Below are 25685 nucleotides of genomic sequence, written 5' to 3'. Positions count from 1 at the left end.
CGACTACTGCAGAAGATCCAAATGCCAGGGAGACACTAGAACAATTTATGTGTAAATGCCCGGCTCTAGCTAGAGCCCGGCTAAGGTTCTTGGAACCCCGTTTCTAGAAGACCTCAGAGGTTTATCTGAGATAGCAATGCCGAATATTCTTAATTTTATCAACAACTCAGGCTGGTTGTAATACATTGACCGTAACATTCCGTAGGTTTTTAATAGCTACTTGGGCGACCCGGATCACATCCATTTCACCTACCTACCTATGGTGAAACCATACAAGGTGGCGGCAGGGTAAAATACATTCAATCAAACACACACATTCCATAGTATTTACAATTATTATTATGTTTTTGGAACTCACTGATTATATGTCAAAATCGTACTACCCCAGAAGTTAAAATGTCAAAAAAAAGATGAAAAAAGTACCAATCAGCTGATTTTCGGCCCACACCTACATTGCTCCGCCACGAGTCAGCGTTCCCAAATTCCCACACCACTATTCCCTCTCGATAATTAGGCAAGCTTCAGAGCGCCAACATATACATATGCACATGCAAATATGTATGTACAAACATGAGCACAATAGTGGGCCGTGAAAGAGCTGGCGAAGAACGCAGAAGGGAAGTAAAACCAGTTTCAGTTTGCTGCCTTAAAGCTTTTGTACCGGCTATTTATAAAGCAACAGCTTGCGGGACGTTATGTGATAGTGATGCAAACAAGCTAAACCATAGGAGAATATACGATAAAAAGCAGTGTTGGAGGAAATCAAAATTACAAAATATTATTAAAGAAAATTAAAAAGAAAAAAAGTTGTGGAGAATTAGAAGTACACACAGATAAGGTAAGAAAGAGAGGAAGACGACACCGATGTGTAAATAAAAATTGTTTTTGTGGGTATGTTTATGTCATGTTGAAGAGCGCAAAGTAGTAAGAGGAAGTTGAGATGCAAAATTTCTTGAGACTGTGGTTAAGTTGCCAGATTGTTGTAAAAGCTTGTGCAGGGGTAATTGCAGTTACATGACTAGATCAAATGATCAATTGCAGCTCTTTTTTGTTTTTTTTTTATTATTTCACACCAATTCTTCTGTTGTCTTGTTTTATTAAATTAACTATACTACAATAAAACTCTAGAAAAACCGTCGGGTTGGATTTTATATAAGGTGCCACGATTTTCAAACTTTTGTTGATTTATAGGGGAAGCGGGGGTCCTAAAAATCACAAAATTATCATCCGCAGCACTAGGAAACTCTTAGTTTATGAAATATAAGCTTTTTAATTTAGTAAAATTTCAACTTAAGTCCTGCACTTAAAATTCAGGTCGCACATGTCGATAGCGGCATCAAAAGACGCGTATTTGCGTCAAGATACAGAATCCAAAAGCAGAAACTATATTTTTTTTATCTCGTTTAAAAGTTATTCGCGGAAAACACGTCGGTACTATTGTCGCTTTTTTCGTTGTTGCAATTAAACAAACGAAAACAAATGAAGGTGGTGAATAGTGTTGCCAGCTCCGCAACAATATCTTTTTATCTTGGTAGAACATTATAAGGTGGTGGCACGTCGACATAAATGCAAACAAATATACACTATCAAAGTGTTTTGTTTTTGTAAAACACTTTTAATAATTTGTAGTCTAATATTATTTGGGGTGCTGCGCAGAAGGGTGTACTACGCAGAAGGACATCACCGTGGCGGTAGCCACGGTTATACCACACACCCGGACTTGGCATGGCGTAGCCAGGGTTATTTTTTATAAGCGCGGCCGAAGGCCGCCTATGCAGAAAGGTGTTCTACGCAGAATTACCGTTGGAATCAGCATAAAAATCTCTATAAAGTCCGATTTTTTATTGTTTTTTTTTATTTTTTGACAAATGTATGTATTCTGCACTTGTTCCAATTAAATACATTAATTTCAAATTATTCAGAGAATACGCGTCTTTTGATACCGCTATCGACATGTGCGACCCGAATTTTAAGTGCAGAACTTAGATTGAAATTTAACTAAATTTGGAAATTAAAAAGGTTATATTTCATAAACTAAGAGTTTCCTAGCGGCCACCGTGGTGTGATGGTAGCGTGCTCCGCCTATCACACCGTATGCCCTGGGTTCAACTCCCGGGCAAAGCAACATCAAAATTTTAGAAATAAGATTTTTCAATTAGAAGAAAATTTTTCTAAGCGGGGTCGCCCCTCGGCAGTGTCTGGCAAGCGCTCCGATTGTATTTCTGCCATGAAAAGCTGTCAGTGAAAACTCATCTGCCTTGCAGATGCCGTTCGGAGTCGGCATAAAACATGTAGGTCCCGTCCGGCCAATTTGTAGGGAAAAATCAAGAGGAGCACGACGCAAATTGGAAGAGAAGCTCGGCCTTAGATCTCTTCGGAGGTTATCGCGCCTTACATTTATTTTTTTTTTTAAGAGTTTCCTAGAGCTGCGGATGATAATTTTGTGATTTTTAGGACCCCTCTACCCCTACAAATCAACAAAAGTTGGAAAATCGTGGCACCTTATTCAAAATATTCCCCAAACCGTCTCTATACCCCTAGTATAGGTTTACAAGTAAGATATGTTTGTTTCCTTCTCTTTCTAACACAGTGCCGTTTGGCACCGACCGAAATGTTTAACCAGTTTGGAACGTGGTTAAACGCGGGTTTGACACTGAAATAAGTGTCAAAATTGCTGGGCTGACCGGTGAGGAATTTTAGATGTGAGTTGCTGTGATGGTAAATTTTTTTTGGGCAATTTCGTATGAACTATATAGTGAATTATATGTGACAAATCGAAAATTTTACAGGAGGCGTATAATGCGGTATCCGAAAACGCGTAGTTATATCAATATTAAGAATCCAAACATGGAAGTCAAGTTTTTAGATCCGTTCAAAAGTTATCCGCCAAAAGCAGTACTACAGCTACTACAGTATTTTGTACCAAAATAGTACAAAGCAGCCGAATAGCCTTCCAAAAAAAGCAGATAGAACAAGCATTATGCTCAGATGAGCAAAAATTTTCAATTATCATTTCGTAAAAACTAATATTACGTTTACACTGGCCTCAAATGCGTACTTTCAAATGAGTCATTTGAAAGCGCTTACCTCATTACCACTAGTGGAAACTGCATTTGTAACTCTTATAACGCTTTAAAATGACACATTCGGAAATATGCTTTTGGGGTCAGTGAAAATGTAATATTAGTGAGAAAATGTCAAAAGCGTGAGTGGATCGGATGTGTGGATTGCATTTGCATGCAAAATGGGACGAAATGCAATTTATACGAGGAAATGTGTCACATTTGGAATTTTTCACCCCAAATGACGCATCTGGTGATGTTTAAATATGATATTGTGGCGAATGTTGACATCACTATGCTGTTAGTAAATAAGCACAACAACAAAAACAGCAAGCAGCTACTCTTATGTACAAGGCAACGAAGAATATTCCACACACATAACCAGCAGCTAGAGGTGAAGACGTTGTTACTCATACATACACATATACATATAGCTAACTAACCAAGTATGCGATACAACTGTTCCATGTTCGTGAATAGTATAGACCTTAGGAGAAATATGCGAACGAGGCAACATAGAGTATAAAAGCAGCGCAAGCTGAGGAATAGCTAATTAGTTTGATTTAAAGACGCTATTAGTTGTGAAATATAATTGTCAAGTACTACTCCCAAAGTAGTCTAAAGAGAGACCATTTTGCAATAATGAATATTGGAGTTATTTATTCGACAGTTCAGCGACTCGAACATTAGTAGAAGGTGCATAATTATCGGAACACCCCAAAATTCGTTACAATATAATCTCCGAACACAACCTCAAATTTCGAGACCCGAGAAATCTAGAACTCGTCTTCTCGCGAGATTCTCGTATCTCGAAATGCTCGTAAATCTCGCGAGCTTCTCTATATTCAATTAGTCGCTGTTTTTTTGTTTTACTTGTGGTTTTTTTTTACTTTTATTGCATTTGCAATGATACTTCACTCAAAATATATTTATATAATTTTGTTCATAGTCGTGGCTTAACTATACGGTTGGATCATCTCATCAGCTGATTTTATTTTTTTCATTTCTCTGGAGTAGGGATTCTTAAAAGAAGATGGCAAACTCAAAATGAAATCATCAGATTGACAACATTTTCTTACAACACACAAAAACTGCTAAGTTTTATGTTTTCATTCCATTCCATACATCTAACACCATCACACAGATTCTGACAATCTGAACGAAGGTATGTTGTTGCTGTAGAGATAAGCCAACCATATAGTTGGATCATGGTTCATAGTATTCTAATTTTTATAGAGAAAACGAGTACTCGGCATCTCATGACATTATCGAATCTCGAAATAATCGAAATGCTCCTGAGCTTCTCGACAACCGCGATCTTTCACTTTCCTATGAAAATGTTGGTATTCTGTTCGAAGCTAGACTTTGTAGCACTGTTGTTCACACGTTACATTGTATGTTGTTGTAATATATACATATGTATATTCTCCGAAAAGATCTCGCCTAACTTATTGAGATACCCTTTCCGCAAATTATGAAAACTTTCAATGAAATAAAAGAAAGAAACCCCCAAATAAATACGAGAAGATTCCCTTCATAAAGGAAGATGGTGGTAGCAAAACAATTTTTCTCATTCGCCTACTCAATCTTAAAATGTTCGTAATGTTCTCAATGAGTTTTCGCATTACTTTGGTAAGAATGTAAATGTGCGACGTAAAATAAAAAATGATAACCCTAATTCATTGCATATTGGGGCAGGTTCCGTCAAATGCCTATCAACATCATTAACAAAGATGCAAAAATAATTATATGAGAAGAAAATATGTTTTGCGACGAGGGTTGCACCGTGCACGATTTTAAGTTGTGCATGCAATGCTGGTTTGGTGCACATCTTTATACACAAGGAGAATGTCTAGGAAGGGTTAGAACTTCATTTAATATGTTATTATTCTTTGTATACTGCACAGTATTAAGCTGCGCGTCCTTCTATGAAGGCTAAATTGGTAGAGGATTGAAAGTGGTAAATCAAATTAATCAATTAGACTTCGCTCTGCTTTGTAGATATAAAGGTGTAGTTTCTGTCACTCTTGTTAGCTTTTCTCGAGGTTGTGGGACTTCGAGATTCTTCCACTTCTCACGGGCCCATGCCAAGCGCTCACTTTCGCGGTCGGTTGAGTAGACCACTGAACCAAAGTGCTGCCTGGTATTGTGAGAGTGCTTCCCTAAAATCCTTGTCTGGTTTCCGCCCAAAACATTAGTTCAAGCTGGCAGAACGTTCCTTTACCGGACGCACTGACTGCACACTTTTCTCGCCATCCGCGTCCGAATAATCGCTGATAGCGAATTTCTCTTTCGCAGCTCGCAACGCTATCGCTTTTTCCTTCTCATACTTCCAGCTTCGGCGGTGGGAATAAAAAACTTCGGAAAGCTCCGTTCAAATATAACCGAAAATACCCCCTCAACCGCTTAACACCCTGAATTAGGAGATTCGTTCGTTCATAGTGATGTTTGTCGTAAAAGACTACTAAATTCCCGAGGCCACTAAGATTCGACGTGGTCATATCGAATCGTTCCCCAGACGATCGGGCTAGTACCGTAGCACCACTATTTCCCGAACATACCGGCAACGGACCATCATCATCGATAATGCTTCCCAAAATATTCGGGGAGTGTCTTTATCGCTACAAGGAGAACAAAACAAATACCAAGCAAAACAAATACGACAGTGGAGCTCTAGTGTAGTATTATAAGCATTATAAAGTACCTGCCGTGCCGGCATATGAGACAGTAGCTTCTTTTCCAGTTAGGCGCACTGTCCAGATACGAAGGTCATGGGCTAAATTGCAAGTGTATTTCTGCATTGAAAAGCTACTCAGCGAGTTTTCATTGGCCTCGCAGATGCCGTTCCGCGTCGGTATAAAAAACCGAGCCAAATACTGTTGAGATATTTTATTCCGCTGTCCCAATCATTACAAACATCCCACTTTAACATTTTTACCGTTGGCTGTGCCACATTAACAAACAACGACGCTGGTTATATACTTAGGTATGATATACTTCCGGAAAAGTCAAATATCAACCCTTGACAATTCTTCTGGGATCTTGTACACACATCCCTGTCGAGTTATTTACATCTTGTCTTTGCAAAAGCTGGATAGTTAAGTTTAAAATGACTAGATGACTTCACCTCGTCATCTTTCATGGAACTAGCTCTTCAAGTATAGTAATATTCTAATCAACATTGAGGGGTGGGTTTTAGTGAATTTTGGTAGTTTCACTAAGCGTTGGCATCAATATCAGACTAGAATGAACACGGCATGTGGAAAGAAGTGGCATCAGCTAAGTTATTGCTTATCCCCTTACTGCTTTGCCAGAGGGTATGTTAAACGCCATAACATATGATGTACTGAACAGTTATGTAAGTATGATGTTCCTAGATGACCTTACTTCGTCATCTTCCATAGAATTTACCCTGCGGCAGTGTCCCGTCAGTGCTCAAATCCACATTGTGCGATAAGAATTAGAGAATACTGGAAGATCCGCTTAGCGCTGGCATCAATAACCATAGCCAGAAGAATCTCTGCACCACCTCTCTCCTACATTTCTTTTAGTAGTCCACTGATTTAATAGTGGACATGATTTGCCCGAGGAGATGTTCACTGAAAACATTTCGACCACTACTTTCTTAATAGCGAAGAGCTTCGTTTAAATGTGAACCCGACCCCTCCTTTGGTGAGCACTCCTCCTTGAGGGTAATTCCGAAGCTAACAGCCCATACAGAAACAGGCGCCGAATAATAAATATATTTCACGCTTCTCGGAGTATACTACACTACATCTGGGGCTGCGGATACCCTCCCAACAATGTCCAATGAGTATATATTCAAAGATGGCCGGATTGGTCGGAGCAAGAAAGTTTGTCTATCAGAACCCGCCTATGGAAGCAGAGGTAGAGGGCGCTGGAAGGACCAGGTGGAAAACGATTTAAACTCCCTTCGTGTGACCAATTGGCACCGGTTAGCAGAGTAAAGAAGCTACTGGCGCGCCTTGTTGGACGGCCATAACCGTTTAAACCGTTAAGCGTCAATTAAATAAGTAAGTACATGCAAATACAAGAGCCCGCTGATTCCAATGAGCACCATGCGTTGCTAGGCTTTCAGATGATTGACATTAGAAGCAGTGTCTAAGTTCGTTCCACCAGAGCAGCGCTCCATAGAACAAGATCGGAGAGCCCCCAGAATTTTCCAATGGTCCCACGGAATAAGTTCATGGCGGCCGAAACTTTCCATGAGTGAAGAAGTATTAAAGGCAAAGTGCAGGAATATCAATGTTTGGACAAGACTATTTATGCCTGTTCTGCTAGCTAGTTTACATACATTTGTATGTGTAAAACCGGCCGAGTTATTCCATATTCGATTTTCAAATGTCATCCTAGCCTAGTGCACGAATAGTAAAGAGGAAAATAAAAAATATACATACAAAAAACAAGTCGCCAACGATGAACCAAATGTTCATGGGACTTTTGCAAATTCATTTAGAAAATTTTTGTATGCCAACATCCAAAACAAGCACACCTTAAAAACATACCGCCATACATATTAGCACAAGCTGTGTGCTTACATGCATACATAAGTGAATGCGCCGCCCTGTGTACGTTTATGACCGCTAGCTATTTGCACCGACCTGTTTGCCTGTGTGAGCTCATCTGCTTTATATTAAACCCCAACCCTATCCTTGCTCTCTCCCTCAACGCTGCTGCCTCCACCACTTCACATAATATGCTTGCATCGTTGTTGTTGGTGTTGCTGTTGTTGTGAAGTGGGTGCGCTATTATTGCATGTGTTACGAAGTATCAGTCGCAATGGCATAAGTACAACAAAAACAAGCAACAAAGAAAAAAATTAGCAAACGAAGTAGAAAAAAAATCTGTATTCACTTTTCATTTTATTTAATTTTTCACTTTTTCGCTGTCAAATCTCTGTCTATTCGGAAGTTTTGCGTATGCATGTGTGCATATGTTTGTCTGCCTCCCCAAATGCCATTCACGCCCTGCGTCTGACTGTTCGCTGGGCCTGGGCTATACACTGCTTTGTTCCCTTGCACTATGGGGTAGACAATATGCTTTTGTGGCCAAAAATCAACAAATATCGAAAATGAATGAAACGTGTACAGATTCAACAAAACTGATCAATTGCTGATTTACCTGGTAACTGACGTAGAAAGCGTGCGTAAGCTCTGGTGGCAGCACTTCTCCTCATTCTTAGAAAACGAGTGAGTAGACGAAACCGATACCCAAGCGATGATGACGAAATATACCTTCCACCACCCGATCTATGACGACGATTAATTGTGCTCGTGACCGGAACGTACCGGAACTACATTCGGCAAAGGATCACTAACAGTTCCTGCGTGGAGGCGAAGAGTTTGTAAAGAGCATGCTCTAACTCCTATTTCGGACAAGTCCCAATACCTCGGAATCAGCTTGCTTAATATAGCGATCTTTATTATATGCCAAATCTTGTGGAGGTTAGATTAGGTTGAACTGGCCGGTCCGTGAGGACCTCACCTAGACTGAATGAGTCTATAGTGTTAACAGAAGTTTTTTTAATGAGAGGGTTTTTCAACCCTATCAAAAACCGTGACCTATGTTATCAAATAATTCCGTCCCCTTGGAAAATACTACAAGCTTTCTAGGACCTATGCAACTTGCTATTTCTAGATCTGACAGCTGTATTACTCCTAATAGCTCGATTTTTAGCCTTGGAAGCGCAGGACACGAGCACAAAACGTGCTTAGTCATTTCTATTATCTATAATATCCTTCGTAACTTATACAGAACTGCCTATTTATTACCGCGAGACGCTAAAATGAAGCTAGTCAAAGCTCTTATAATTCCTCACATTTCTTATGGAGAACTTATTTGCGGTAGCCTTGATTCGATGTCGCTTAATAAATTGCAGCTAGCCATAAACAATACTGCCCGGTTCGTTTTTTCTAAGAGGAAATTTGACAATATATCTTCGAACGCTGCCCAAATTCTCGGAAGCGACGTTTGTAATTTCCTAAAAATGAGAAATTTATGTTTCTTACACAAACTAATGCATTTTCAATATCCGTCTTACTTATTTAACAAACTAACTTTGTCTCAGTCTACTAGGACTCTGAATCTATTGATCCCGAACTTTAAATACGTGACATCCTTCAGAATGTTCTTTGTCAGTACAATCCGTCTTTAGCAGTAATATCCTTCCTTAAATCATAACGTACCTTAATTAGATCTATATATACTTCTATCAACTTACTTTAAATTATATAATTCTATCATTGATTATTCAACTAATGGGCCACAATGTACAAATAAAAATTAGATATTTTCTTTTTTAAATGTTATTATTTTCTTTTCCTTTTATTCATCAAGAAAACTCGTTTTTATATGTAATTTGTAGTTATAAGATCTGATTGATGCAATATCTAAAAGACATAGTCTTACTTGTACAAATCAAAGTTCAAATAAATAAATTTCCTGCTTCAATCCGCACTTCCCACATCTCCTACCACTGAACAAGTCTAGCCAAATCAGAATACCTCTCATGAGTCTACAGTCTTCTCTTTTTGATGATAGGAGTCACCTTGTTAGTCTAATGTTGTAAGTAAATGATCTTCGACATTTCTTGGGGAAGACTCACTAAAAAATAATCGCTACGCACCATCTTTCTGTAGACATAAAAGCATCTTTTGACAGCACGAAAATTAGTTACTTATGTTCGTCGGTCCCATGGAAGACTAACACTTTTCGGTTTTTCGACTGGCAGACAAGCATTATTGTTTACGTAGAAAACAAGCATGTTTCACAAACAATTGAAACGTGCTAATTTTCGACGTTAACAACGAATTGTGCTGGTCTTTTGTAGACGACGTTGTCATCGCATTTTCGGGGTCTTTCCCTGAACGTTACACTTGGACCGCGGCTAGTGGCTTCAATATCAACTAACGCAAGACATATTTGATACTCTATAGTAAGAGAACCGAAATACCTCAATTTGGACTGCCTTGAACTGCAAGTTAAAATAGAAAGTCTAACTTGAAATAAGAGTAAAGAAGGCATACATTGCAAACTACTTGTGTTAGAGAATAGTTAGCAGGAAATGGAACCTAAGGCTAAAGCTTATATGATGTGGATCTACACAGCGGTGCTAACGTCCATCATTGCGTAGTGAGTGTTAGTGTGGTGTTCACCCTGAGCTAGACAAACAATGTAACAAAAATTAGAAAACTAAACAAGATACAACGGACAGCATGTACAGGAATGACAAGAGCACTTAGGTCGTGTCCAACGGACGCCTTAGATGTTATCATAAACCAGTTGCCATTGTACCTCGACATACGCCTGGCAGCTACAGGCTTGGCGATCATATTTAAGGAGTATAGAAGCTGGAACGAAAAGCTGTATGGCCTCAGTGTTATTCCAAGGATGGTCCCCGACGTGGATACGACAGCAAACTATTTTTCACCCACATTGAAATTTGATAACAATTTTAAGGTGAGGTTTTTCTCAAGAACGGTTCGTCAGCCGACATAGTTTACAAGGAGCGTGTCACTGACAGATTTAAAATCAACCACGGTATTGATGTGGGTATTTTCTCTGAACATCTAAAAGTCGCGTTCTCTATTTGTCTTCCAAAGTCAGATAGTATCTTCCCAGCAGACATACCACTAGGTATATAGAGGACCTGGTATTTCCTATTTGAGAACCATATAGGAGGCGGTGATACTTGGACAGCTAAACAGCGTTCCATAACTGTAAGAAGGCGCTACACGCTCTTTACATTCTTTTGGGTACAAGGTCATAGGAAAATTTTCGACAATAAAAAGGTGGATGAACTGACAAAGATCGGTACATCTGAAGACATGTCTGAGAAATGTCACGGTGCATCAGTTACGTTCATCAATAAAGTGACATACTTACCAATCTCAAGAAAACACCAATTCCTGATCGGTACTGAGGATTACATTCTCAATTAGAGGACACTGGCCGTTTGGCCTTCAACGATGGGTGTAGTAAGGACGATTACAAGGAAGCAGTCACCCACTTTCTCTGCGAGTGCTAAGCCATGGCGTACATTCGATCCGGAATTTTAAAAAGTTTGTGCTTCCTGATATAAGAAAGGTATCAATATGCTCCATAAAGGGCATCAGCAGATATGTTGAGCAAACCAAATAGTTTGAGTAAATACATAAGCAATTGGTTCCTGGAGAGTGTTTATGGCACTTATTGTGATACCATCTTCATATATCGACCTTTACGCGAATATGAACATAGTGTACCGAATACAACCCCAAATGCTTCGTTTACTTGATCATGATCATCCTATGCGAATTGATGAAAATTCATCTATTTCCGCCCGTCTTCGGCAGCAGAGTATTGGAGCGACTTACACAGAGTTGGAAGAAACACGCGGAGAAAGGCTTTTTACTGATTCCTCAGCTTTCGCTGCTTTTATACTCTCGGTTTTATCGTTCGTTCATTTGTCCTAAGGTCTAGTCGTTTACCGAACATGTGTTCGAGAACATTTGTATATCATGCTTGGTTACCCAGCTATATACATGTATTTTGAAGCCACTGAATTGAGTCGCTTGGCCCACAGTGCATTGGTTGGTTGGCGATGTGCTTTGTTGTTGTTTGTGTATGCAATCGTTACATCTTTTTATTGCTGCTGCTCTTAAAGTGTAATTGCAACTGCTGACGCGGATTTTTTGTGTTTTTATTTTTTGACTTTTTTTGTTTTTACCTCTTGTTATATGTTGTTGCGTTTGCTTTCCCCCAGTAGAGGTTCAGCCGCAGAGTTGAAGGTCAATTGTTGTTTTATGTCATTCAACTTGTCCGTCGTCGTCAGAGTCGCGGATAATGTTGTTATTGTATAGTCAAATCATTTGCCGGCCGCTTGATGGTGGTTGTTGTTGTTTTAGTTTTTGATGTTATTTTTCGTCTTACCACATATGTTTGCATGTATGTGCGATGTATGTTAATGAGTGTATTTGCTTTGCATGCAATTTTAGTATTTCTATTTGTTTTTGCAGGCCTCCGTGGTGTGATGGTAGCGTGCTCCGCCTATCACACCGTATGCCCTGGGTTCAACTCCCGGGCAAAGCAACATCAAAATTTTAGAAATAAGATTTTTCAATTAGAAGAAAATTTTTCTAAGCGGGGTCGCCCCTCGGCAGTGTCTGGCAAGCGCTCCGATTGTATTTCTGCCATGAAAAGCTGTCAGTGAAAACTCATCTGCCTTGCAGATGCCGTTCGGAGTCGGCATAAAACATGTAGGTCCCGTCCGGCCAATTTGTAGGGAAAAATCAAGAGGAGCACGACGCAAATTTGAAGAGAAGCTCGGCCTTAGATCTCTTCGGAGGTTATCGCGCCTTACATTTATTTATTTATTTTTTTATTTGTTTTTGCATTTACATTTTCTTAGCGCTTAGTTGTGAATTTTGATTTGGTCGACAAAGGCGTTTGGCGTTTTTTTGTCTATGCACAGACAGAATATCTACTCACCTGCAGAGGCGTTGCCAAGTTCCAACAATGAAAGACGGTGAAAACATTCTTCGGACATTGATTCTTTTAGGCAGTGCGCTATTAAAACCCCCATACGAGTGACTTGCGAGTCTTCAACGGAGTTCCCTTGACAGTTTGCTCAGTAGGACTCCCTACCCTAAAGTCAGCAATGATTGAATACTTGAGAAGTGAGACACACCTCTCTGTGAGACTGCTTTCATCATTATTCTTGATTCATACATAAACCTGATCTGGAAATAGATTAGTTTGCATTCATTAAGTTCAGGTGATAGCGTTGGGCTCTCAATGGTTTCTAAAAGCTGCGTATAATTTAGTATGCCTCAGATGGGAGGAATATGGTGTGTTGCCAGAATTTGGCTAGATTCAGCTTGTGAGCTCTCAGCGGGTTAGGGGGCTTAGAATATTCCCCCGGCAGGTATGCCTGTCGCAAGAAGCGACTAAAGTACCTAATTGATTAGCTTTTCCAACCCAATTGTCAACCTCAACGACCCGTGGAGAATCCCGTTTCTGTAGCCGCCGAAGCACTGGCGACCCCAAGTTCCTCATGGAACTAAGGGCTGGAAGCGGATGGCCTAGAAGGTTCAATGTGATAATCTTAAATCGTTCCCGAGATGTTCGGCGTTGTACGTTAATGGTGGTTGTTCCCGGAACGTGTCGGATCTACATCTGGTAAAGAGCCAACACCATTGATGACACTCCCCAAAACCTTCAGGGAGTTAGCCGCACATGTGTGCGTAAGTATTGTGTGCGGGAGCAGTAAGATAGGTGCCAATAGCAACTGAAATTCTTTAAACGATACCTCACATCCATTTGGAGCAAGAGCTTACATTTCAGTGTTTGTATTCCGTCTGGGGCTTTGGAGGGCTCGTTCTTCCCGCCCAAAGTGCCGACTATCCGCTACCGGCAAGAGCTTACAGTTTTTAATCGATCGAAATTTCGTTAATAGTCAAATCAGCTAATGGCCAGTCTTCGGAACGCAAGCGGCATTAGACACTGTTAGGTTTCTTATAACACTATTAGCTCAGAAGGGATTGAGATGGAGGTCTCCCAGTTATTTGAAACCTATTTAAACCCCCTTGGTGTGACCAATTGGCGCCGGTTGGCAGAGAGAAGAAGCGACTGGCATGCCTTGTTGGACGGCCATAACCGTTTAAATGGTTAAGCGCCAATTAACTATGTAAGTAAGATAATTTTATTAACAATACCCTACCAACCACTTATCCTTGACAATTGAAAAGTAAAATTTTGTCGCGAAGAACAAAGTTGACGTTCTATAAGTTTGTCATTATACCCGTCATAGGGACATGAGTTGGCCCTTGGAATATTCGAGAAAAAATTTTTTTGCGAAATATATGGTATTTTTCGTGAAGCCCAAAGGCTTAGCTTGGCTTAGTCATGTTATGCACATCGGTCAAGGCGCTACGGCCCAGAAAGTATTCCTATCGACAATCGTGTTTGGCTGCAGATGAAAGTTGGAAAAATTTTTTTGCGTTAGTATTTACGAATCACAGATGCTGACTTGGCTTGCAACCCAAACCGCTTAGGCGGTCAAGGACCACTGTATTAAGGCAACAATTACAAGACATTACTTCACTTCAAAACAGAAACCAGCCACAAAACATGATTCGTGCTAAGGTTGTTATAAAACAAACAAGAAACTAAACTTTGTTTCTTTTTATATTCTTTTATTATCCTTTGCAGAGGAATTCCATTTAATGGATCGATAAGAGGTCGGTCACCTGTGTGAGAAATAGTAAGAGCATTTATTTGTATACCCAACGGCAATAGTATCCATTTTGTGACAATTACATCTACCTAATGGTTTCCTGAATCCTGAAATTAACCTGAATTATTCCCAAATTGATGTCGAAAACAGGTCCGGAATCGTACTGAAGTGTTTCCGAAAAATAAGCCTAAATGCTCTTGAGATAATTATGAAAAGAGTTCCCTAAAATAATACCGAAACTAACCTAAGCGAGTCTCGAATTGATCAGGAAATCTTCCGATAGTTCGGAAAGGGCTATGGAAAGATCCCGCTATAGTCCCGAAAAAAATCCCATTTAGTTGGAAGCCCTGCTGAAGTATTATTTCAAATACTACGATAAAATAATACCGAAATTTACCTAAGATAGTTCCAAATTGATCAGGTAATCATCTGAGAGTTCCGAAAAGGTTATGGAAAAAATCTCGCTACAGTCCCGAAACCAATCCCATTTAGATGGGAGCCTTTCTAAATTATTTTTATAAATATTACGATTAAATATTACAGAAAGTAACCTGAGGAAGCCATCTGATATTTCCGAAAGTGTTATAGAAAGGTCCCGATATTGTCCCGAAAACAGTCCCCTTTAGTTGGAAACCGCACTAAACTTTTTTTTAAGTATTACAATAAAATAATACCGAAACTAACCAAATGGATTAGGAAATCATCCGAGAGTTCCGAATGGGTTATGGAAAGATCCCGCTACAATACCGAAAACAATTATATTTAGTCAGGAACCCTATTAATTTTTCTTTTTAAAACTACATGGTTGCCCTTTGATACTGATAAGCAAATTAATTTACGCCCACTTTTGCGATATCGAAAATGTCTTAAAATAAAAAAAAAAAATGGATAACTCATTGACGAATGCTGATTAGACGGATTAAGCTTGACCGAGGTTGTATTGGCCCAAATTAAATCTAATTATACTTAGTTCTTAAAAGTTTCTTCAAATCTGTTTAAAACATGCCTCACACCTCTACATGAATTTGCCGCTGGGTATATAATAATCGATTTCAACAGAACTTAGATTTTCTAACTTGACTTTTATTCTTTTGCAAAATATTGCAGACTGCCAAAAATTATCAATGGAAGGAAGGAAGAAGTACAAGGGCACCAACTATGACTGCCGGGCAGACGAACGAAATAAAAGGCACACATACCAATGAATAAGCAAAAAGTAACAGCCGAGCAGGTTAAAGTGAACCTAAAGTTCAGGAGCAAATTATTTTCATATAGTTTGTATGTTAGTAACTATGTTTGTTTGTGATGGAACAAAACAACCCAACAAAAACTTGTGTTATAGATTGTAGACGAAACAAATGAAGACGGGTTTCCCCCAGCGGGTTAGGGGGTTAGAATATACCCGAGATAGGTATGCCTGTCGTAAAAGGCGTTTAAAATACTAAATAGATTCAAGGGATTGTGTAGCGCAACCCTTTCAAGGGGTTGCTAAAGCAATATATTATCCAACCCAATTGTCAACCTCATCTATCCGTTGCGAATACTGTTTCATTAACAGCCGAGGCTCTGGCGACCCCGAACTACTCATGGATCTAGGGGGTGGGAGGGCGGTATGGCCTAGAAGGTCGCATGTGGTCATAACAAATCGTTCCCGAGATGGTCGGGGTTGGTAGTGGAACGTACCGGATGTGCATCTGGCGAAGGACCATCAACATCGATAACACTCCCCAAGGACTATCGCTACAATAACAACAATGTTAAAACGTATCGAATTGATATCGAAAGTTTAGGGGCGTGTTATACATTTATTGTCACTGATGTGTTATCGGCGAGTTATAGACGAGTTAGCGATTCTAACGATTATAAATCTGTTATCTATAGCAAACGTTGTCAATGAGTAACAGGTTTTTTATCGAAAAGTTATACATTTTTTATATCGAGAAAATATCGAATTTTTATCAAAATATTATCCATGTGTTATCGCAAAATATCGATTTATAATCGAAAAGTTATCGAAAAAATATCGATTTTTATCGAGAATTTATCGATTTTCTATCGAAAAATGACGATTTGTTATCGAAAATTTATCTAAAAATATCGATTTATTTTATCAAGAAGTTATCGATTTGTTACCGAAAAAATGTCGATTTGATATAGATTTATTATCGATAACTTTGTGGTAACGAATCGTAAATTTTTTGATAACAAATTGATATACTGTTGACGATAGCAAATTGACATTTTTCCACATCAAATCGACATCTTTCGATAACAAGCCGATAACCTGTCGAAAACAAATCAATAATATACCGATAACAACTCGATAATCATAACAATCCGACAATTTTCCGTATTCTTGAATAAATTTTTCCGAAATAGTACCTAACACAATTCCGAAGTGATCTCAATACAATGGCGGAGTAACCCCAACATTACTACAAAAAAGTTTCGAAATGATCCCAAAATTATCTCGGAACAGTACAGAAATTGTTTAAAACTGGTCCTGCAAATAGTCCCTGAGAAATGACGATTATTTGCAGGCGCCTATACTATCCTAATTTTAGCTTAGGTTAGGTTGAACTGTCCGGTCCATGAGGACCTCACATAGACTGATTGAGTCCGTAGTGTTACCAGAAGTTTGTTTTCACGACCAAACTGAAAAACCCTATCAAAAACCAGGACCTATGTTATAAAATAACTCCGTCCTCTTGGCAAATACTAGAAGCTTCCTAGGACTTAAGCCACTTGCTGCTTCTAGATCTGACAGCTGTATCACTCCTAATAGCTGGAGTCTTAGCCGGGCAAGTGCAGGGCAGGAGCACAGAACGTGCTCGATCGTTTCCTCCTCCAACCCGCACTTCCTACATATGCTATCACTGACCAAGCCTAATTTAAAGGCATGTGACGCCAGAAGGTAGTGTCCAGTCAGAATACCCGTCATGAGTCTAAAAAAAATTCTACAGTCCTCTCTTTTTTATGATAGAAGCAACTTTGTTAGTCTAAGGTTGTAAGACCTACAAATAATCTTCGACACTTTACAGCCCCGCGCTTGAACCCACGCCTTTCCCGCTTGGTCGATCATGCGCACCTCTCGCCTTCGCTTAATCTCGCCCAGTCGATTTGGGACCTCTATGGAGCAAGCTTCACGGGATGCGCCCCTTTTAGCTAGTTCGTCCGCTTTTTCATTCCCATCTATTCTCATATGCCCTGGAACCCAATATAGATGTATGCTTCTCCCTGTCCCGATTCTCTCCAGAGACTGCTTACACTCTAATTTTTAGCTAATATTATGTTAATTCGAACAGATCAGGCGAGAGATGTACCATTCCTGAACCCCATTTCGGTCACAAAATAACATGTGCCCTAAGCTCAGAATCCCATGTGCCCATTGTGGACAGGACCCACTGGGAAACAGTGAATCCTTATAATGACCATGACTCAGATGTCTGGTTCAGGGACGGATCGAAATTCGATGACGGAAGAACGGGAGCTGGCATATATGGGCCAAACTTCAAGAAATTAATACCAATGGGATGCTACCCCACCATATTTCAGGCAGAAATCCATGCAATAGAAGTCTGCGGAGGGGCTCATCCTCGAAGAGCCCTTTTATGGACTCACAAAAGAATACACCATGGAAACCGTAAGTAACTGGGAAACACAAAACAATTCAGACGTCACTGGATTGACTGCCCAGGGCAAAAACAGGCCAAACTGTTTATACTTCCGGCAACGAAAGTATCAGCCAAACTCATTAATCTAAGCAGGGAGGACCTAAGACCTTTCACTGGGTACTACACGGGACACTGTGGTCTACGATATCACCTAAGTAAGTTAAATCTATCCGATACTTAAATTTGTCGTTACTGTGAGCTGGAGGATGAAACGCCGGTTCACATTCTCTGCGAATGCGTTACTCTGGCAAGGCAGAGACTCTCCCATCTAGGTGGTGTGACTCTTAATCCCAACGTGATATGGAGTAAAAAGCCTGAAAAGGTACTTAGATACATCAAAAGCCTTCACCTACAAAATTAGGCTGAAAGGTCATGCACAATAGATCTGCACAAAGGTCGCAGTGCTTCCAGGCCTAATAATAATAATAATAATAATAACTCTTAAATGCTATATCTGGACAAATGTAATGTGGCAAATTTTTTGGTAGGAAAATATTGGTATAGGCATGAGAGCTTGTATTTATTTAGAACTGTGACCGAAAAAGCCAGTGCCAGACACCATGACGTTAGTTTATGAATAAACTATCTAGACAAAAATAAAACAACAACTACAAAAACAACACGGTCATAGTTTGTACACTGAAAGAAAAAGACTGGTCAAATCAACTGAAATACGGGTCAATTCAACCGAAATTTCTGTCAATTTTTATCCATCGCAACAAGATGTTGAATCAACTGCGCACAAATCGTAATTGACCGTTTTAGTAGTCAAATGAACAAAAAAGTTGTTGCGACAGCTTTGTATGAAAGTACCTATGTTGCCATATAAATAAATAAATGTAAGGCGCGATAACCTCCGAAGAGATTTTAGGCCGAACTTCTTTTCAAATTTACGTCGTACTCCTTTTTAATTTTCCTTACAAATTGGCGGGACACGACCTACTTGTTTTATGCCGACTCCGAACGGTATCTGCAAGGCATATAAATTTTCACTGAGAGCATTTCATGGCAGAAATACACTGGGAGTGCTTGCCGAACACTGACGAGGGGCGACCCCGCTTAGAAAATTTTTTCTTCTAATTGGAAAAGCTGTTTCTAAAATTTTGATGTTGCTTTGCCCGGGGTGTGAACCCAGGGCTTTCGGTGTGGTAGGCGGATCACGCTACCATCACATCACGGCGGCCGCCATATAAAGACGTAAATATGTGAACACATAAATACGCATGCTTGCTACATACACATACATATGAATATAGAAATGAAAATAGTAGTCACAAAACTGATTCTCAATTCTTTCAGTTGCAGCTGAGCTCATTCTCAATTTCTTCTCTCGCATGTAGTTGCCACACTTGATTGTTTCGAACAAAACTTGTAGTACAAATGTTTGACGCAACATTTTAAAAAGAGAACTTGTAAGTTATAGAAAAGTAAAGAATCAAATCGCAGGAAGGTAATTCACCACTGGAGTTACTTTACATGTAATTCGGCAAGTTTAATTTTCGTAACACTTTAAGTTAAACGATTCCAAAACAACTCAAACTTTTTTTTTTGTCGGAAACATCAACATTGAAAAAGGATGTTTTTTATTATCTTATTAGATGCGTTCGCGTGAGTGAAAATTCATAAAAACTTGAACAAAATGTTACTAACTTTGGAAAAATCCTGTTCGTTCAAGCAAAACTTTTGCAACAAGAGGGCGCAATTTTGCATTTCACTTGGACGAGAAGTTGCAAAATTGTACCCGATAAATAGGTGTCCCGGTATCTCATAATTGTTTGCACAGTAAATTCAAAAAAGGGTTTTTTCGTTTTGTATTGATAACTGAAAAACTAGTTTTATGCTGTTTTTTTCGATTTGATGGATTTCTTATTTTGGTGTTTTTTTTAACAAGTGGTACCATCGTCACAAGTACAAAGTAGAGAGCGCAGTGAGCTTAAAATTCTTTTTGAAATTTGCTCATGTATTGACTGTTGATCGCTGTTGAAATGACCTGTAAAATCAGTTGTGTTAACAGAAAAATCAGTTAGATTGATTAGGAATCTGTCAATTTTACAAAACTTTGTTAACTTAAGAGCGACAATTTCTCTTCTGTTGAAACGACTAAACTAATTTGTTCGCTTGACAAAGAACTCGGTCGAATTAACCATAATTCGATCAATTTCACCGAATCTCCGTTATGTCAAGAACAACACCAGCACCATTTCTTTCAGTGTATTTATTGCCTGTAAGTATTAAGCTTTTCGTTTAACAGTGGCAAGGACGCTTCTCGCTTGGTACGCTTACTCGACTTAATGTCTCGACGTTTGTATATGTACTAGAAATGGATATAAGTTCATACGTATGTCAATGTCCTTGCAGACAATATATTTGAGCGCACATATACTTTTAAGCACCTGTCTTTTACACTTGTCGTACTTACTGCAGGAATGAGCAGGATACTTGAATTTGATGTTAAAAGCGAAAAAGATGTGGGACGTGCCAGTTGTCGAAAATCGAATGGGAGGTAGGCTCTGAAGTGCTGCGAACTGTGTCAGTGAATTGATAATGAAGTTCCTGTAATGAGCACATTGTGCAAGTGCCTGATAAATGGGATATTAAAGCATGACTTTCAGAATATGAGCAGCATGACGTATGAGGAATATTAATTTTCGCCCGGTTGGCGAAATGGAAAAAGCCCGAAAAATATGCCAGTTGGGTAGGAAACTAAATACCATACGCGAATCAAAACTTGAGAGTTTAATGAAAATCACATTCTCTGTATGTGCCTATCGAGAGCACACGTTCACGGCTAACGCCATGTGGGTCAACCACCAACAAAAACGAATCCTTTGACCACGATCGCATTTCCATACTGATTCTAGAAGTGTAGGGCGTACATGGGAGCTTTCTAGCCGGTGTGTGCCGGGTGGCGGCATATTCCACCAAACAGTCCTAATAGTCCGCAATGAACCGCTTGCATTCTCTGATGAACTTAAGTATGAGTGAAAGGTCAGCCTTTCCAACCTCTGCCAGACTGCCGAGAACCCGTGCGCTCAGAAATCTGAGTCGTCTTGTATGCAGTCCTGGACATCGTTAGATAAAGGTATGAATATATTCCTCTTCCTATTCATCCTGGCAGCTTCTGCAGAGTGAGCTAGTTGGAAATGTGTTAACACCCGCAAGTACTCTCACTAGAGATTTGGTTAGCTTTGAAGCTAGTTGCTTTCCTGTCCAAACATGGCCATGGTCCTCATGGTCCTTCGTAACTCGTAGTCATCCCGGTTGGTCCACAGCAAGTAACCCAGCGGCGATCGTACGGAGCTAACCGCCTTGCTTATGTCCATTTCGTAACCTTCCCTGGTCATATCATTTGAAAAAGTATTCGCTTAAATGTCGTTGTGCCCAGGGAACCAGCAAAGGAAGATATTAGGATGCCCTATGGACTTCCGCACGATAACCAATTTTATTAAGTTTGACTGTAATGCTTTTGAGGTGGGCTGGCTTCCGACAAAGATCGTTGAATTGGTGTCGGAGGCCGTGCTGTACTGAAACAGTCTTGCTGCATAGATCTCCGCCTGAAAGACACTGCATGGAAGTGCATGAAATCGGACCGACTTATTTACATGTAGATGGTTGATCCAGTTCCCTTTTTCATTTTCAAGCCGTCTGTGTAGATTGTAATTCCCCTAATACTGTCTAAGCTTCCCTCGAAAGATACCTTTCGTTCTCCACCTGCACATCACAAATTCCGTTATATAGTCCGTGTCGGACGTTAAGGTCAGTTATGATCCCGTTTAGTCGTCCCCTTGCCAAGTTATCGTGCAGTGTACGTCCGGGCTAAGAGATCCCCATGACAGTTGCCGGGAATCTGAAATGGCTCAGGTGACGCAATCGCAAGCGAGGTCAGGATCTCCCAAACCATCCACGATATAGCACTATACTCAGAGATTTAAAGGCTAATTGGCTATCCGAGTAATTGTTAAATTCTCTAACCATAGTAGAACTGTATATCTTCCCATGCACCGCATCCTTAATAGCGGCAACTTTCGCAGTGCTCAGGCACCTTAAACATAAAGCTTACATAGAGCTCCTGACAGATAATCCCTCCACCAACCTTCCCATTTAACTTCGAAACATCCGTGAAACAATACACAAGATACTGAATGGCTGTCAGCAAGAAGAAAAACATAGCGAACGACACCTTCAAAGATCTCTCTCTCTCTCTCCTCCCATTCGTTCGATAAACCAATGGATGTAAAGGCAGCCTAATAAATATACCCTCAAAGAAATTTAATCCCTTTACCAATTCTTTTTCAAGAAATTCTGTCATTGGACCTCATTCGCAAAGTATTAGGTAGAGTAGAACAACAAATCAATTTAATACCTCTACAAATCCAATTTTTGACTGCACTCAAGTCTTAAAAGCACTATTTGTTTGCTTAACAATATCGCCGTGTTCCAATAAACAGTGATCTAGATCCCGATAGAAATTTGAACTAGATCACTTTGTTGTTGCATTTGCATGTTAAACTTTTATCGGCATCTGGATCACTGTCCATTGGAATGCGGGGGGTACCCGTAATTATGTAGCAATTCTAATAAAATTTTAATAAAAGTATACTTACAAATTTGTTCCTTGTGATCCAAAAGGCATCTGAAATCAAAAAAAAATATCAGAATTAGTTAAGTTGCTATTAATACGCCCAAGGCACGTCGACGTCAGCTGGAGCTCAGAACAAAACAATCATAATTTCTTAGATCGCTACTTTTGTCATCTGCAATATGATTCAGTCGCTCATTCCAATTGCATTTTCTGCCCACTACTTAAATACACATTAAATTACTTTATGAGTATTTAACAGTTACAGTTATGGCTGAACAAGATTTATTGAATGATTGCAACAATAACAACAATAAATTTACACAGGGAACAAGTATGTAACCAAAGTTCCGGCTCGTTTTGTCCTTCAAGTAGTGATGCGCAAAAAAGAGGAACCGAATACGAAGAACCGTATTGGAAAAAAAACTAGCCGAATACGATTCCAAAAATCTGGAATCGACTTTCATGCATTTGAAGCTCCTCGCTCTACCGGCGTACCGCTTCATTTTTTCTTTCTTCTTAGCGTAACTTTAACCCTCCAAAACACCGCGCGTTACTGCACCGTGACATTCCTCATTGTGGCAGTTGTTTTTGCGGTTTTGCGTTATGAGTGAGAAGTTGGCTCCTCTTGATCGGTTTCATAGTCAGGTCGAAGATTGCTTTGAATTGAGTTTTCAGTCTGTAGGATCAAAGACCCCGAGCCGTTTCTCACAATTTTCAGGAAGTCATAAAGCATGATTTTGAGTTTATGGTTGGCGCGGTCTGCGTAAGTCTCTTATAGTTTCTCAAACAATGAGTCCTTATCCTTGTTGTTCTCATAGTCTATTAGTGAGTATGAGGTCCATGTAGCTCTGGTGGATGACTTCGTTTCCCGCCCTTTCCTTGCAGTAATCAAGCATGTTTTTTATATTATGGTGGTCTACATATGTCTCTTCTAGTTTCTCATAGAATGAGTCCTTATCTTTGTTGCGCGCATCGTCTTTTGGTGAGCATGAGGTCCTTGTACCTCTGGTGGAAACATTTCAGTCCTGTAGAGTCTCAAAAAGAGTGTGGCCATCATACAACAAAAAACGATATACATATAGCTGTTCTTAAGATGAAAAGATGGAATCTATGCCGACTAGTGGCGGTACTCAACGGGCAATTGGGGCTCTTGCGGCACGGATGCGTTTCGAATACAATAACTCGTATCGCAGCTGCAATCCTCCAGGGGCAGTTGTTCACTGAAAATGTTGAAGCAGAACGTAGTTTCTTGAAAAACGCTTTTTCGATAGCCTCTTATAACTCAAATATGTCAGGCGTGGTGGGACAGGATTTCCACCGTGACTTTGAACCTTGTCAATTTTAGTATCACACTTTTAATTTTTTTATTTAGGTACGAACTAGGGTAATGGAACGACGCTTTTGCGCTAATTGAAGCCAAGCGGGACTAGCCACATCAGCCAACCAACCCACCATGCGCATATAAACGTTATATTGAGATACTTTGCCATTATGCGGATCGTGACAAGATTCTCGTATACACCCATAAGCTACAGTACTTGGGCGATATCTTTATACCACCACAAAGCAAACATTTTGGATCCTAATTGCGGCTTTGTTCACATGGTTCTGTTCATGGTAGACGTCGCAAGGCCCTATTGTCCTTCTACCTTGTTCCGTCCATCGTGGCTCCCGTGTGGGTGTGATATCGGCATCTACCTTCACGGGATATCAATGAGCCCATCATTAAACCGATCGTCATCAGAAAAGAGATCTCATCCGAGGGTTCTGGCTACAATTTTCCAATGGACAGCGTTTTTACGTGGCTAGTTTCACGCCCAGCGCACAGCCCGGTGCTGGATTTGGACTTTAATGACCTCTACTACAGGTATGAATACCTCTGGCATATTCTCAGCAACATTACAAGCAGGATTGTTTGGAAAGTTTTTAGGTTTCGGCAGTAACGGCAGCCAAGTTGACTTAACTGCATAAATTAGGTAGCAAAAACGGAAACGGTATAAAAACCCAGTTTCCCTATGTAATCGTTCTTGAACGAGCGGTTTTGTTTATTATTCGAATTCATACATCACTACATTGGGTCTTGTTGTCATGCAAACAAACCATTCAACTTGACACTTAATAAGGTCTCTCAATTAAAGAACTGAGAAATTGAGCAGAATGCATCACAAGCAGAAGAAATAATGAAAAAGAATACAACAAAAATAGCAGCAAAACGCATATACTATCCAAACTGTCAAAGAAGGTGTGACTCAACGCCTTAGTTTATGTGGGAGTGTCGTTGACGAACAACAAATGTGCATGTACATTAGAGGTTTACGCCGATCACTTTATCGGCGGCGGCGGCGTAGGCTCTATTATATACCAGCGGCGGCTGCGTGGTCGGCGCGCCGGCATACGCCGGTGATCTTACTTTAAAAAGCTTAATTTTTCTATTTAAAAAAAATAATATTTAGGAAAGGTTTTGTTTGTATGTATTTAAGGAAATCAACGTTTTGGCCATTTCGGAAAAATCCGGGGTTTTTGCACCAAAATCTCGCAGATCGTTCAAAAATTTTCAGGAGTAGCTCCTTGCGGAGGGAACCTAACCCATGTCTTTGGAATTAGTAATGCTGCGTCTGCTGAAAAGAAATAGAGATACATAAAATGGTCACACTTTTGTCTGTATATCTCGTGCAAAGCGTAGTTTCACCCGAGGTTAACTCCCAATAATCGTCGCGAACACAATTTCTTAAAATTATTTGTGGTTCCTTGGCGGTCACGCACAAAGGCGGCTTACGGTTGCTATTAATGGTCTACTAATACTCATGACTCTTGTGGCACAGGGCGCCTCCAGTTTTTTCGGTTGTAAGAGCTACAATTCCCGATGTGCGAACATTAGCAATCGCGACCGCCAGTCGCTACCATGCGTCCTGACCCTCATACCATATGCCAGCACAGAAGCCAAAGGACTGCGACTTCAAACTCATACCTTCCTAGACGTCACTTTCCTAGAAGCTCTAGGTGTAGCTCCGAAGACTTTCTAGCGGATGTTTTTGTCGCGCTAAATGTATTATATAACTTTTCTTTCAGTGTTTTGTTTTAATAACTTGGTAAATTGGGCGATGCAAAGACCGTGTTACGCTGACATCGAA

The 25685-nt window shown here is 40.0% G+C and overlaps 1 protein-coding gene across 1 annotated transcript in view; it reads right to left on the bottom strand.

Moving 5' to 3' along the window:
- Positions 1-25685, bottom strand: part of LOC137243612 (ecdysone receptor-like) — a 641164-nt gene that overhangs the window by 576289 nt on the left and 39190 nt on the right. Inside the window, exon 2 of the mRNA XM_067771492.1 lies at positions 22577-22605. The gene's annotated coding sequence lies outside the window, so the exon portion shown is untranslated. The remainder of the gene's footprint in view (positions 1-22576; positions 22606-25685) is intronic.

This window comes from Eurosta solidaginis, chromosome 3, assembly GCF_040869045.1.
Source record: "Eurosta solidaginis isolate ZX-2024a chromosome 3, ASM4086904v1, whole genome shotgun sequence".
Classification (NCBI taxonomy): Eukaryota; Metazoa; Arthropoda; class Insecta; order Diptera; family Tephritidae; genus Eurosta; species Eurosta solidaginis.
Note: the sequence above shows the minus strand (reverse complement) of the source record. Positions and strands in the feature narration are given on the sequence as shown.